Source organism: Chenopodium quinoa, unplaced genomic scaffold (assembly GCF_001683475.1).
Source record: "Chenopodium quinoa cultivar QQ74 unplaced genomic scaffold, ASM168347v1, whole genome shotgun sequence".
Lineage (NCBI taxonomy): Eukaryota > Viridiplantae > Streptophyta > Magnoliopsida > Caryophyllales > Amaranthaceae > Chenopodium > Chenopodium quinoa.
Genome location: NW_018743649.1, coordinates 440,131 through 453,152, shown reverse-complemented (window position 1 = coordinate 453,152; position 13,022 = coordinate 440,131).

Below are 13,022 nucleotides of genomic sequence, written 5' to 3'. Positions count from 1 at the left end.
CTCACAGGTGAGATGTGGCAAGCTCACGTGTCATCTGTGACAGACGTAGGGTGCATGGGGTAAGTGACGGTTCGTCTGCTTCCCCCCTCTTCTTCTTTTTTTTTTTTTTTTTTGAATTTCAAATTTTCGTGCAGAAGGTGACTGTTCGCCTTCTGCCTCTTTCTATAAGTAGGGTGGCTACCTCTTTCCTCCGCACTTTTTATTTTCAAAAATTTCCTGAGAAGCTCTGATACCGGCTGCTTCTTTCAAGACTTTCGAGCATCCGGTTTTCGCAAGTACTTGACATCTGCCTTCCGGCTGAGTACGGATTTAGCAAGGTACCGTCTGCATTCTCCCTCTTTTTTCCCCTAGATTAAGGACCTCACTCGGCATTTTGCCGCCTGGGTATATTTTGTCCAAAAATTTCTGAATTACCCCTACCTCATCCGGGATTTCCCGTGTGGTTTTTGAAACATTTCCCTAGTTGTAATATGCCCTCATCCGTCATTTTGCCGCATGGGGCTGGCTTGGGGCAAGTCCAAAAATCCCCCTCATCCGGCGTTTTGCTGTCTGGGATGTTTAATATACACCCATCCGGCATTGTGCCGCATGGGACCCCTTTGAGCCAACTTTGTTTTTATTCAGACTAGTCACAAGTAACCTCATCCGGCCTTTAGCCGTATGGGGGTGGTTTGATCAACCTTTGCTTTCAAACATCTTTCAAATTGCCCCCATCCGGCATTTAACCGTATGGGGGTAGTTTGAGCAGCCTTGGCTTTTTCTCAAACATCATTCAAATTGCCCCCATCCGGCATTTAACCGTATGGGGGTAGTTTGAGCACCCTTGGTTTTTTCTCAAACATCATTCAAATTGCCCCCATCCGGCATTTAACCGTATGGGGGTCGTTTGAGCAGCCCTGGCTCACACTTTGTTTCAAATTGCCCCCATCCGGCTTTTAACCGTATGGGGGTCGTTTGAGCAGCCTTGGCTTTTTCTCAAACGTTGTTTAAATTGCCCCCATCCGGCGTCTAACCGTATGGGGATTGTTTGAGCAGCCTTTAGCTTTTTCTCAAACATACAAATAGCCCCCATCCGGCTTTTACCCGTATGGGGGTCGTTTGAGATTCCTTGGCTCAAACTTTGTTTTAAATTGCCCCCATCCAGCTTTTAACCGTATGGGGGTCGTTTGAGCAGCCTCGGCTTTTTCTCAAACGTTGTTTAAATTGCCCCCATCCGGCGTCTAACCGTATGGGGGTTATTTGAGCAGCCTTTAGCTTTTTCTCAAACATACAAATAGCCCCCATCCGGCTTTTAACCGTATGGGGGTCGTTTGAGATTCCTTGGCTCAAACTTTGTTTCAAATTGCCCCCATCCGGCTTTTAACCGTATGGGGGTCGTTTGAGCAGCCTTGGCTTTTTCTCAAACGTTGTTTAAATTGCCCCCATCCGGCGTCTAACCGTATGGGGGTTGTTTGAGCAGCCTTTAGCTTTTTCTCAAACATACAAATAGCCCCCATCCGGCTTTTAACCGTATGGGGGTCGTTTGAGATTCCTTGGCTCAAACTTTGTTTCAAATTGCCCCCATCCGGCTTTTAACCGTATGGGGGTCGTTTGAGCAGCCTTGGCTTTTTCTCAAACGTTGTTTAAATTTCCCCCATTCGGCGTCTAACCGTATGGGGGTTGTTTGAGCAGCCTTTAGCTTTTTCTCAAACATACAAATAGCCCCCATCCGGCTTTTAACCGTATGGGGGTCGTTTGAACAATTTCCAGCCCATCTCTGATATCCCTCATCCGGGACTCCACCGCTTGGGGGGCTTTTAAATGAGCTTCCAATTAAACATGTCTGATCTATTTTTCTTTATCAGCTTCAAACACATTCGGAGATTTCCGCCTGTGTAGGTTTCAAGCCACCATCTCAGCAAATTCCAACCTCCAAAGGTACCGTCTGCACCCTTTTTCAATTCTTTTTGTTAATTTTCCGGTTGCATAGATAGGATATGGACCCTTCAATTATACACTCGGCACAGTTTACGACTGATGTCAGGCGGTCACCAGGCACGGCTGAGTCTAGGACTGGGACTGCCGTCTGGGGGTATTTGGGCGAACCTTCACCTACCTCGAATCCGACCGTCTCTGTTCATGTGCAGGACAGAATGGCTCGGATAAGATGGACGGCAGTTGACCCGGATTACAAATCCGACGACGCAGCCGAAGATCCGGCTGATCCCAGAAACGAGGACCAGACGGCAGGACCGTCTGGTGAAATTCCTTAGGAAGAAACCCTGGGGACTCGTCAAGATTCCCCGAGTGGTCCGAGCACACCGGGTGACAGCATATTAGAAGACTCTGATTCTAATGCCGAAGGATCCGGCGATGAATCTGCTGGAGAAGGGTCTGGGTCCGAATCTGAAGCCCCTGCACAGGAGGCTGAGCCTATTGTTGAAGAGGCCTACAAATGGCCGGCTAAGGGAGATCCGACTGACATGACCATGTCTGCAAGAGACGTGGTCACCCTTACTGCAACCCTTCCTGCCTTTCTTTTTAAAAGGAAACCAGTTGGGAAGGACTGGGAAATAAGAGTCCCGCCTGTTAATGCAGCCGTCGTATGGACGGACGACTTGGACCATGCCGATGATTTTTTCGGCTGTTATGAGGCGGCATTCAAAGCAGGCCTCCGGTTCCCCCTTCACCCCTGCATCAAGGACATATTGCTGGGGTATGACTTGGGCGTATGGCAATTGACTCCTAACTCTTGGGTCAATATTTTGGGGTACATTGCCGCATGTGAGCTGCAGGAGGTGAACCCCAGTTGGGAGGCTTTTGCACACATGCATTACCTCAGCCGGGCTCCGGGTGGGTGGAATGCCTGGTACACCCTTACCACCAACCAAGAATACATGATGACTTTGGAGAAGCCATCAAAGTGGACCAACTGGAAGAGCAAATTTTATGTCGTCTCTTCTCCTTCCACTTCCCTAAATCACCGGCTGCGGTGGTATAATAAGCACCCGGCATTGCTGGGCAAAAAATGCGCGCTCCTGAAAGTGCCGTCTGAGGCCTGGGACCAAATAATGGAGACGGGTCTCTTCCTCAAAACGACCCATCTGATGGAGGACGGTAGTGAAATCATCATCCCAAAGTTCTGGGTACCCCTCCCGGAATGGTTCAGGGACGAGTCCTTCTTGTCCCTTTGCAATCTAAGTTCAATGTTTAAAAAGAGTAGGTTCATTAACCCATCCGGTATTCTGACGCCTGATTATGCGTACACGCTCTAACTCGAATTTCCCTTTTTTGCAGGTAAAGCTAAAAGAATGGTGCCTCCTGAAAAGACACCTGCCTTCTCAGCTATTGAGCTGAGAAAGAAGCAAATCGAAGAGAAGAAGGCGGCACTGGCCGCCAAGAATGGAGTAAAACCTCTTCCATTTCTCACCGGATGACATATGATCTGCCTTTGTTTCTAACTGATTGCTTTGTTTTGACTATTTTCAGGGTGGAACCCAAGGCATGCCAAAATCACTAGCAAGCATGCACAAAAGACCGGCTGGTGTGATACCCCAGCCGGCTTCAAAAGCTCCAAGGCTGCCGGGTCCACCTTTGGCAGCTAGTCCTGCAAAGAGGACGTCTGACCCTGCCAGGCCAACCACTGCAGGGAAGAGCCTGCAGCTAACGCCGAGTGCTTCGGCGGGCCAGACCCGGATGGGATCTGGCTCAGATGCGGCTGGGGGGGATGGCACCCCACAGCCTGAACAAGGTAAAACCTCTGCCTTTGACCCCCCCTGGCCGCTTGGGCATATGAGAGTCAAAACTCAAGCAAGCCAGTCTGGGGGCTCCTCTGGCAGCCGCATGAATATAGGCGGCGCCTATGCCCAGTATCTGACAGATAACCCTTCCTTTGCAGATGACTCTACCAGCCGGCCCGACTACAACCAATACGCTAAGAGAATGGTCAAGACTCTGACCCATTCTGAAAAGGAGGCGGTGCCGGCTGTACACCAGGTTAACCTGGATCGCATCAACTCTCTTCTTGCTGAGGTAAATAACCCGAATGCCCTATGCTTGTCTCAAGCTCTGCTTTTGCCGGATGAGTAGTAATTATCATCATTAGTTCTAACTCCTTTTCCGGTTGGTACCATAGGTGATGCTGAGAGTGGATGGGCTCCGAGTCCCCTTGCGTAAAAAGCAAGAGGAGGTAAGAGACGCTCAGAAGCGTGCCTTTGACCTAATTGACGTTAGTCAATTTCACAGTATTAAATATGATTTGGCAACTAAAGAGAGAGAGTTGCAACAGGAGGAATTACTGAAAGAGGCTGTGCTGGCTGGGGATGAGGCCAAGAAGAAAGTTGATGAACTTGAGCTCAAGGTCAAGGACCTCCAGGCTGATCTCAGAGCTCTGGAAGGAGATGACAAGGAAAATGCCAACCTCCGCCAGAAGAACAGCGAGCTGACTGTCCAACTCACTAATATTCAGGCGGCCCACAAAAAGGAGCTGAACGAGGAACTCAACCGCCTGATTACAGAGAATGAAGCCGACTGCGAGGAGCGCATGAAGCTGGCTTGGGACCTCATCCATCCGGACTCTGACTTTGACTATTTCAACCTCCGTTACTTGTATGCTTCTGAAGTTTATGAAGCTCGAGTACTCGGCACTCCTGCCCCTCCTCCTTTCGACGAGTGGGCTGAGAAGGGGTTAGGGTCAGAGCCGGATGGGGTGCCAATGGGAAACCAGCCGAAGCAGCTGCAAGAGCAGACGGCTGAGACTCAGGTTGGGCAAGCTCAAGGGTTGGAGCAGCCTCAGCAACAAGAGCAACAGCAAGATTGATACTCTTTTTTTACCGGCCTGCGTGCCGTGTATTTTCGATGTATCTTTCCCGGACAGGGGTCCGGCTAACATTTCAATTAATCTATTAACCGACACAGTCGGTTTTTCTATCTATTATTTGCAATTTTTTTTTATATGCATTTTTACAAGTATTTCAGCCGTTCTATATATGCCGGATGAAGAAGAGATACCACAATATGCCCCTGAAATGGCTACCTGTTTACCCCAACAGTACACAGGCAGTCGTTTCATGGAAACCGGATGGGGGGTCAGTGACTGACCTAACCTTGCCCCGTCTGGTACAATTATATATAGGATGGGATGTAAAACCGTTTAGGTGGTTACGGTGGCCCATTAGGAATTTCATTTTTCCGGATGGACCTCTTTTGGGTCCTTGCCGGATGAATGCTAGATGCAAAGGATCATTTCTAACGGCTGCAAAATTGTTTGAAAAATGTCGTTGAGTTGTTGGATTGCTAGAACAATGTTCCACCCAGAAGGGAGCTGTTCTCTCCAGTGATTCACCCGGATGGACCTCTTTTGGGTCCTTGCCGGATGAATCCCAGATGCAAAGGATCATTTCTAACGGCTGCAAATCGTTTTAGACAAACGCCGTTTGAGTTATGGGATCGCTAGAACAATGTTCCACCCAGAAGGGAGCTGTTCTCTTCAGTGATTCACCCGGATGGGTGTCACCGGATGACTGCTCTTTTTGGAGCAGTGGTTTTAACAAGTGTTCTTCCGTCTGTGTTCTTGCACTAGACAGGTGCAAACACAATTGTATGAATGGAAATTATATGCTTTCACATTTCAATCCTTAGAAGTAGTACTTTTTCAAGTTATCTACATTCCAGGTACGAGGCAGTCGCATTCCGTCTGGGGTTTCCAGGCGGTATGTGCCGTTTCTAACTTCTTCAAAAATCCGGTAGGGTCCCTCCCAATTTGGGGTTAGTTTCCCTTGTTCGTATGCCCTACCGGTTGCTTCAAGCTTCCGTAATACAAAATCTCCAACTTTGAGGGGGCGTTTAAGCACCTTTTTGTTGTAGGCCCTCGTCATTCGAAGGCGGTAGATTTCATGACGCAAGGCGGCGTTGCCCCTTCTTTCTGGAAGAGTATCCAGAGACAGGCGCATGGCTTCCCAATTTGCCTCTTAATCATACAACATAATTCGAAGTGTTGGCTCATATAATTCAATGGGAAGCACCGCCTCTGTGCCATATGCCATAAGGAATGGAGTTTCACCGGTTGACCCCTTCTCAGTAGTTCTGATGGACCAAAGAACGTGAGTTAACTCTTCTTCCCAAAGCCCGCCTGCCTTCTCGATCTTTTTCTTTATGCCGCCTGAGATGAGCTTGTTGAAAGCTTCAACTTGACCGTTTGCTTGCGGACGGCCAACGGATGCAAAGTAGTAGGAAATCCCTTGGTCTTGCAACCAAGTCTTTAGGACAGGCGTTTCGAACTGGGGGCCATTGTCAAAGACCATTGACATTGGTACACCGAACCGGGTGATGACATTTCTCCAAATGAAGGAGATGACATCCTTAGTTTTGATGCCCTTTACCGCCTCGGCCTCAACCCACTTGGTGAAGTAATCAACAGCCACTAAAATGTATCTTCTATCGCCTGGGGCAGGAGTGTATGGCCCCAAAATATCCATGCCCCATTTTGCAAAGGGAATTGGGCTGTGAATAGCTGTCATATCAGTTGTCGGCTGCCTTATCAGCCGGCCGAACCTCTGGCACTTGTCGCATCTTTTCACCAGATCTAATGCATCCGCCTCTAGTGTAGGCCAAAAGTATCCTTGGCGCCGGGTTCTTTTGGCGAGGGTCCTCCCGCCAATGTGAGATCCACAGAAGCCGGCGTGGAGATCTTCCAGTATTTCCTTGCCCCGTTCTGGGGTAACACACTTGAATAGCGGCTGCAAGTAACCCTTCCGAAACAGTTCACCCTTGTGCATTGCGAAGCTTAATGCTCGTCTTTTAAGAGCAGCTGCTTCGGATGAGGTTTCCGGTAGAGTGTCGTCTTCCAAGTAATTCCGGATGGGGTCCATCCATGTGGAGCTTCGATCTAGAACTCCAATGGGGTCATGTTCAATGCTTTTCTTTTCCATGACTTCCCAGAGACTGATCTAGGCGTATCACATGTGGCGGAGGATGCAAGTTTGGATAGTGCATCCGCCTGATTATTCTCGGATCTGGGTACTTGACTTAGGTTGAATTCATCAAATGCCCCAGCCTCCTCTTTGACCGCCTGCAGATACATAATCATCACCGGATGGGTGGCCTCGTAGTCACCGTTGTACTGGCTAACGATGAGTTGGGAATCTGAGCAGGCATCAACTTTCCTTGCCCCGACCGCCTTACACATGCGGATACCGGCTAGCAGGGCCTCGTATTCAGCTTCATTATTCAAAGCTTGAAACTTGAATCGTAGAGCGTACTCGTATTTGTCCCCCTCCGGAGAGTGAATAATTACACCCGCTCCGCAACCATTCAGCGTAGAGCTCCCGTCTACATAAACCCTCCAAACTTCATCAGTTTTATCCGGCTGTATTGGCCTTGTCATTTCAACAATGAAGTCGGCAAACGCCTGACCCTTCACTGCTCGCCTGGGTTCGAAAGTGATTTCTAAGCTTTGGATTTCCACAACCCATTTAATCATTCTTCCGGATGACTCTAAAGTGGTCATAGGCCTTTTGAGCGGCTGATCAGTGTAAACGGTCACCGGATGTGCTAAAAAATACGGTTTCAGCCGCTTGACTGCTTTGAACAAAGCCAGACCGAATTTTTCGATCATGGGATAACGAAGTTCAGCATTCCGGAGGACATGGCTTATAAAGTATACCGGGAGCTGATTACCGTCTCTCTCAACAAGGAGGACGGCGCTCAAGGAGTGATCCGAGACGGCCAAGTACATGTAGAGAGCCTCCTGGGGTAGGGGACTCACCAATCTTGGCAAAGAATGCAGGTGTTGCTTCAGCCGTTGAAATGCCGCCTCAGCCTCTTCACCCCATTCAAACCTTGACCTCTTTTTGATTGCTTGAAAGAAATACAGGCACTTGTCACCTGACCGGCTGAGGAATCTCCCCAGTGCCGCCAGGCAACCGGTAAGCTTTTGAGCCTCCCTGACGGTACGTGGCGACTGCATGTCAATCACCGCCTGTACTTTGTCCGGATTGGCTTCTATGCCCCTCTGATCAATCAAAAATCCAAGAAACTTCCCGGACTCAACTCCAAAGACGCATTTTTTAGGATTTAACATGACTTTATGCCGTCTGAGGGTGGTGAGAGTTTCTCGGAGGTCGGCCAGATGATTCGCCTGCAGCTTTGATTTGACAATCATGTCATCAATGTACACCTCCACGTTCCTTCCAATCTGATCATAAAAGACCGAGTTCATCATTCGCTGGAAAGTAGCAGGCGCATTCTTCAACCCAAACGGCATCACCTTGTAGCAATATAGCCCTTGATCTGTGACGAAAGCCGTCTTCTCTTGGTCTTTCTTCCACAAGGGTATCTGATGGAAGCCGGAATAGGCGTCCATGAAACTCATCAGGGCATGGCCGGCTGTAGAGTCTACCAAATGATCTATCTTTGGAAGCGAGTAGCTATCCTTTGGACAAGCCCTGTTGAGGTCCGTGTAATCTACACACATCCGCCAGGTTCCATTCGGCTTTTTCACAAGGACGACATTGGCTACCCAATCCGGGTAGTAACATTGCCGGATGAATCCAGCATCCAAGAGTTTCTTGACCTCGGTTGCTGCCGCCTGGGACCTTTCCTCGCCATGGTTCCGTTTCTTTTGCCTGACCGGCTTCTTCTTAGGATCCACAGCGAGTCTATGTACAGCAAGATCCGGACTTACACCCGGCATCTCTTCTACTTCAAAGGCAAACACATCTTTGAACTCCTTCAGCAAAAGGAGCAAACCTGATCCCAAACTTTCAAACGCAGCCGTTCCAACCTTGACGGTTCTGTCTGGCCGACTGTCTTCAAGGACAACATCAATTATTTCTCCTGCCGGCTGAGGGCGAAGGACGTTTGTCCTCTCCCCGGACAGTGATTGCTATTGTTTCTCCTTCACAGGCGCCAGTTGGTCCGCCTTCCTCTTTTTACCGGCTGGCTTTGTAGCCGATAAGCTTTGATCACAGTCGTCAAGTTCAACAATTTCTTTCTCTTGACCGCCTGTTTCAAGCGGTTGTTTGATGTCCGAGAGGTAACACTCTCTCGCCATCTTTTGGTCCCCACTCAAGGAACCGGCTGTGCCATCATCCCTTTCAAACTTTATCAACATTAGAGATGGGATGATGACTGCCTTTGAGAGGTTAAGGGTTAGACGGCCAATAATCAGATTGTAGGCAGTCAGCTCTTCTACAACAAGAAACTTGACAACCATATGCCGGCCCTTACCCTTCTCTCCGAACCGGATGGGTAGATCAATCATGCCCACCGGATGTACTACTCCTCCCCCAAAACCTACAAGAGGGTATGAGGCCGGAAGCATGCTACTGGGCTTATACTTGAGTTTCTCCAAGCACCGGTAGCTGATGAGGTCGGATGAGCTCCCGGTATCAATCAAGATCCGGCCAACTCTTTGATTGGCGATTTTGCACTCGATGACTATGGGGTCATCATGAGGCCGCCTGACCTCGCCCCTATCTCTCTCGGAGATGTTAACTTCCGGAAATGAATATTCAGACGACTGGCCCTCATCCACTGAGTTAACCAGTTTTCGAATGTTGTCTTTTGTGCCCCGGATGGTAGGCCCACGCAAATCCACCGGCTATGGTCAGGATGGTTTCCTCATCCGTATCCGATTGAGTAGCCGTCTTCTTCAGGGGTGGTCCTCTTGCTTGTTTAGGAGTACCCCTTGACTTGGAAAGATAAGATTTGAGAGCCCCCTCATCAGCGAGCCGGTCGAAGAGCCGCCTGAGACTAAAGCAACCCTCAGTGTCGTGGCCAATTTCCTCGTGAAAAAGACAATATTTTCTCTTATCCCGGGCGCTTAGAGGACTCTTCATAGGAGACGGTTTTTCAAGATTCAACCGGTCCTTTACTTCGTTGAGAATGGAGGCACAGTCCTTGTTGAACTCGTACTTTGGCACATACGGATCTGACCTCTTCCTTTTCTGGAAAGGTTGTTCGGATGAGTCTGCCGCCCATACCCCCTTTCTCTTGTCTTCCTTTTTGGCCGACTGGGTAGGCCGATTCTCTTTTTTATCGGATCTTTTGTAATCCGTTGGAAGTTTAACAGCACACAATTCCACTGCCTGAATGTAGGCCTCCGCCTTCATGAGTGCCTCGTGAAGAGTGGAGACCCTCTTCCTAACCAAGTCAAACTTAAAAGTTGATCCATCTTTTAAGCCTTTGAAGAAATCAGTATAGGCAACGTCATCAGACAATCCATGGATTTGGATCCTCATCAGGTTAAACCGCCTGACATATGACCGGAGCCCCTCTTTGTCTCCCTGTTGTATTGCCCCTAGATCAAGGCTTGTTTTCTTGGCAGGGATGTTCATAGAAAAGTTGGACGTAAACCAGTAGGCCAAGGTCCTGAAATTATTGATGCATCCGGCTGGGAGGTTACCAAACCAACGTTGAGCAATCCCTTTCAACGTAGCCGGGAAGCACCGGCACCATGCGGCATCATCCAAACCCTGCAAATACATCAGGTTGGTGTATGCCATAAGGTGATCTTCCGGGTTGGTGGTACCGTCGTAGGCGCCTACCAACACGTTTTTGATTTTAGACGGCTGGGTCATCTCGGTGATTTCTCTGGAGAACGCCGTTGGCTGTTCCCCAAGGTTGAGCAGCCGGAGTTGCCAGTCCATAGGCTGGACGGGCGACTGATGCTGCCCCCCGAAAATACCTGCCTGTGCATAGGGGGATCCAAAGGGCGTATACGGTGTTCCATGCACTGCCGGTTGGATCATATGGGGGCCGGATCGAGCGGAAACCTCGCTCGTCCGGCTGTCATTGTTTGTTCTCGAGTGCCTTCCTGAGGTGGCATTGAAGCTGTCTCGAAAGGTCGATGTTGATGCCGACTCGGATCGCTGAGTCTTTTTATCTTGGATGAGCGTCCGGGCATCAGAATAGACTTTCTTGGTTCCATCCGGCTGAATGTGCCGGACGGGCTTTCTGACTCCATCTATAGGAGTGTGCATCTTTGAGAAATCAAAGAGCCTAGCTGGCATGTCTGACTTCGGATGTGGGGTAGATGCTCTACCCTTTACTGTTTTGGCTGTCTTTTTACCGTGACGCCTTTCTTCCGCCTGACCCTTACGGGGGCCGGCTGTGTAGTCCAGAAGGCCTTTGATCTCTCCTTTGAAGCTCATCATCATATTCATGAGCTCATCTCTGGAGACTGGGGAGTCTCCAGCGGTAGAGGTTAACCCAAGCGGCCCCCTAGTTGGCTTGCTAGGAGCCGCCTGGTTCCCTTCCCGTTCTCTCTTATCTTTGGAACAGGTGTTCTTAGTCCTCAAAGAGCCATCCGCAGCAGTGTAGGCTTCCAAGTCATAGTTATCGGCTGTATCTTGGTCCGAATGGACCTCAACCTCCCCAGTAGGCAGATTGCCTTTACCAGGTAGTATAGGCTCAGATGTCATCTAGAAAGTACTCTCCCCACAGACGGCGCCAGATGTTTGGGGGTTTTCTATGTGTCCTTCGGGAGAGTTACAATTTCCTAGCAGACTTCCTTCTTACGCCTGTACCTGCACCTAGCAGACTTCCTTCTTACGCCTGTACCTGCACAAGTAACGGAGACTCCGGATGGGGGGTGGGAGTTCCGCCTCCGAAGATTAAGTTAGTATCTTTTCGAAGTGGAATAAGAACAGTAAAAGCTTCTCGGTTCGAGAGCGTTTCAGTAGGTTTGGGCTTTGTTTGGTTTTTTTGTGGTTGCAATTAATGTATCCTCATAAATGAGGTCTACCCTTACTATTTATAGAAAGGGAGAACTGTACCTCAATTAGGGTATAGGGGACACGTGTCTGCAAAGGGATTGGGCCTTTGCAGACCGTTTGAAGATTGACACGTGTCAAGCCTTTATTGGGCCACGTGTCTTAGGGTATTTTCACCCTAAACAACTCCCACGATTCCCGAGGGTATGGATGATGACGTCTTAGAGTCCGAGCCTCGACCCTCTACGGGTAGAGGTAGGTGGGCTCCACCTCCTTGGACACCAGATTAGTTGGTTTTCGATCGTGAGAACCACGTTTCTCATCGTCCACTTGCCGGCATAGTTGACGGCACGCTTCGCCATCACGGTTCTGGAGCCGGAGATTTTATTCCTCGATTTCATCGGATTATCACGAGGGATATTGCTACGAACGCCTTATGGGAATCAGCTGGTCTAGTAGACTTTTATTCGGCGATCGTAGGGTTTCGCAGCCCCCGGGGTTGCGGTGCGACATGTCGTTCGCGCGTTGTTGGAGTATTTTTAGGATACTAACAACACTTTTCACTTTGCTTCGGGGGAGATGACAGTGACCCCTCTGGACTTTAGCATAATCAGTGGTCTACGCTTCACTGATCGAGCCGTAGCACAGATCTCTGATCTTTCTTGGGGAGCGGTTGAGGCAGCCGATTTATTAGGTCCGATCGTTCAGCATATCAAGACTCAGCCGGTGTCTCGAGGTGGTCCCAGGAGCGGTCGATCAGAGTTGGCTTCGGTTCTGACCTGTTGTTTTGACATGGAGGAGACATCACCTGAGCAGCAAGTGCGGATCTTCATTTTGATTTTCAATTCCATGACTCTTTCTCCTGAAAGGAGTTCGCGTTCGCTCGTTTGCTAGCCTCGGTTATGCCGACCTTCTCTTGTCGTTACGTCATGGCTGTAAGCAGCTGAACGACGAGTCCCCTATCATTGTCTACGGTTTATGGAGAGTCGTAGAGGTGACGATCCTTTCCTCTTTTTATTTTGTTTTAATTTGTTCGACTCATGTGCTCAAAGATTACTTTTCATTGCAGATATGGTTCTACGAGTGCTTTCCAGGATTGGCCCCTCGACGGCGTCGTGGAGTGGTTCATGACTTCCCTGTCGGGGCCAGCTGGCGTGGACAAGGAGAGTCACGTGTGGAGTCTGTCTCTGCGCTGCGCGGGCTGCTACGCCGACGCACCTCTTATGTTGGTGTAAGAATTATTTTTGTAGCCTGTTGTTTTCTATCTTGACGTTATTTTCGGTGCTTCATTGCAACTTTTAATGGTTTTCAGGTTGCTATTGATGTCCA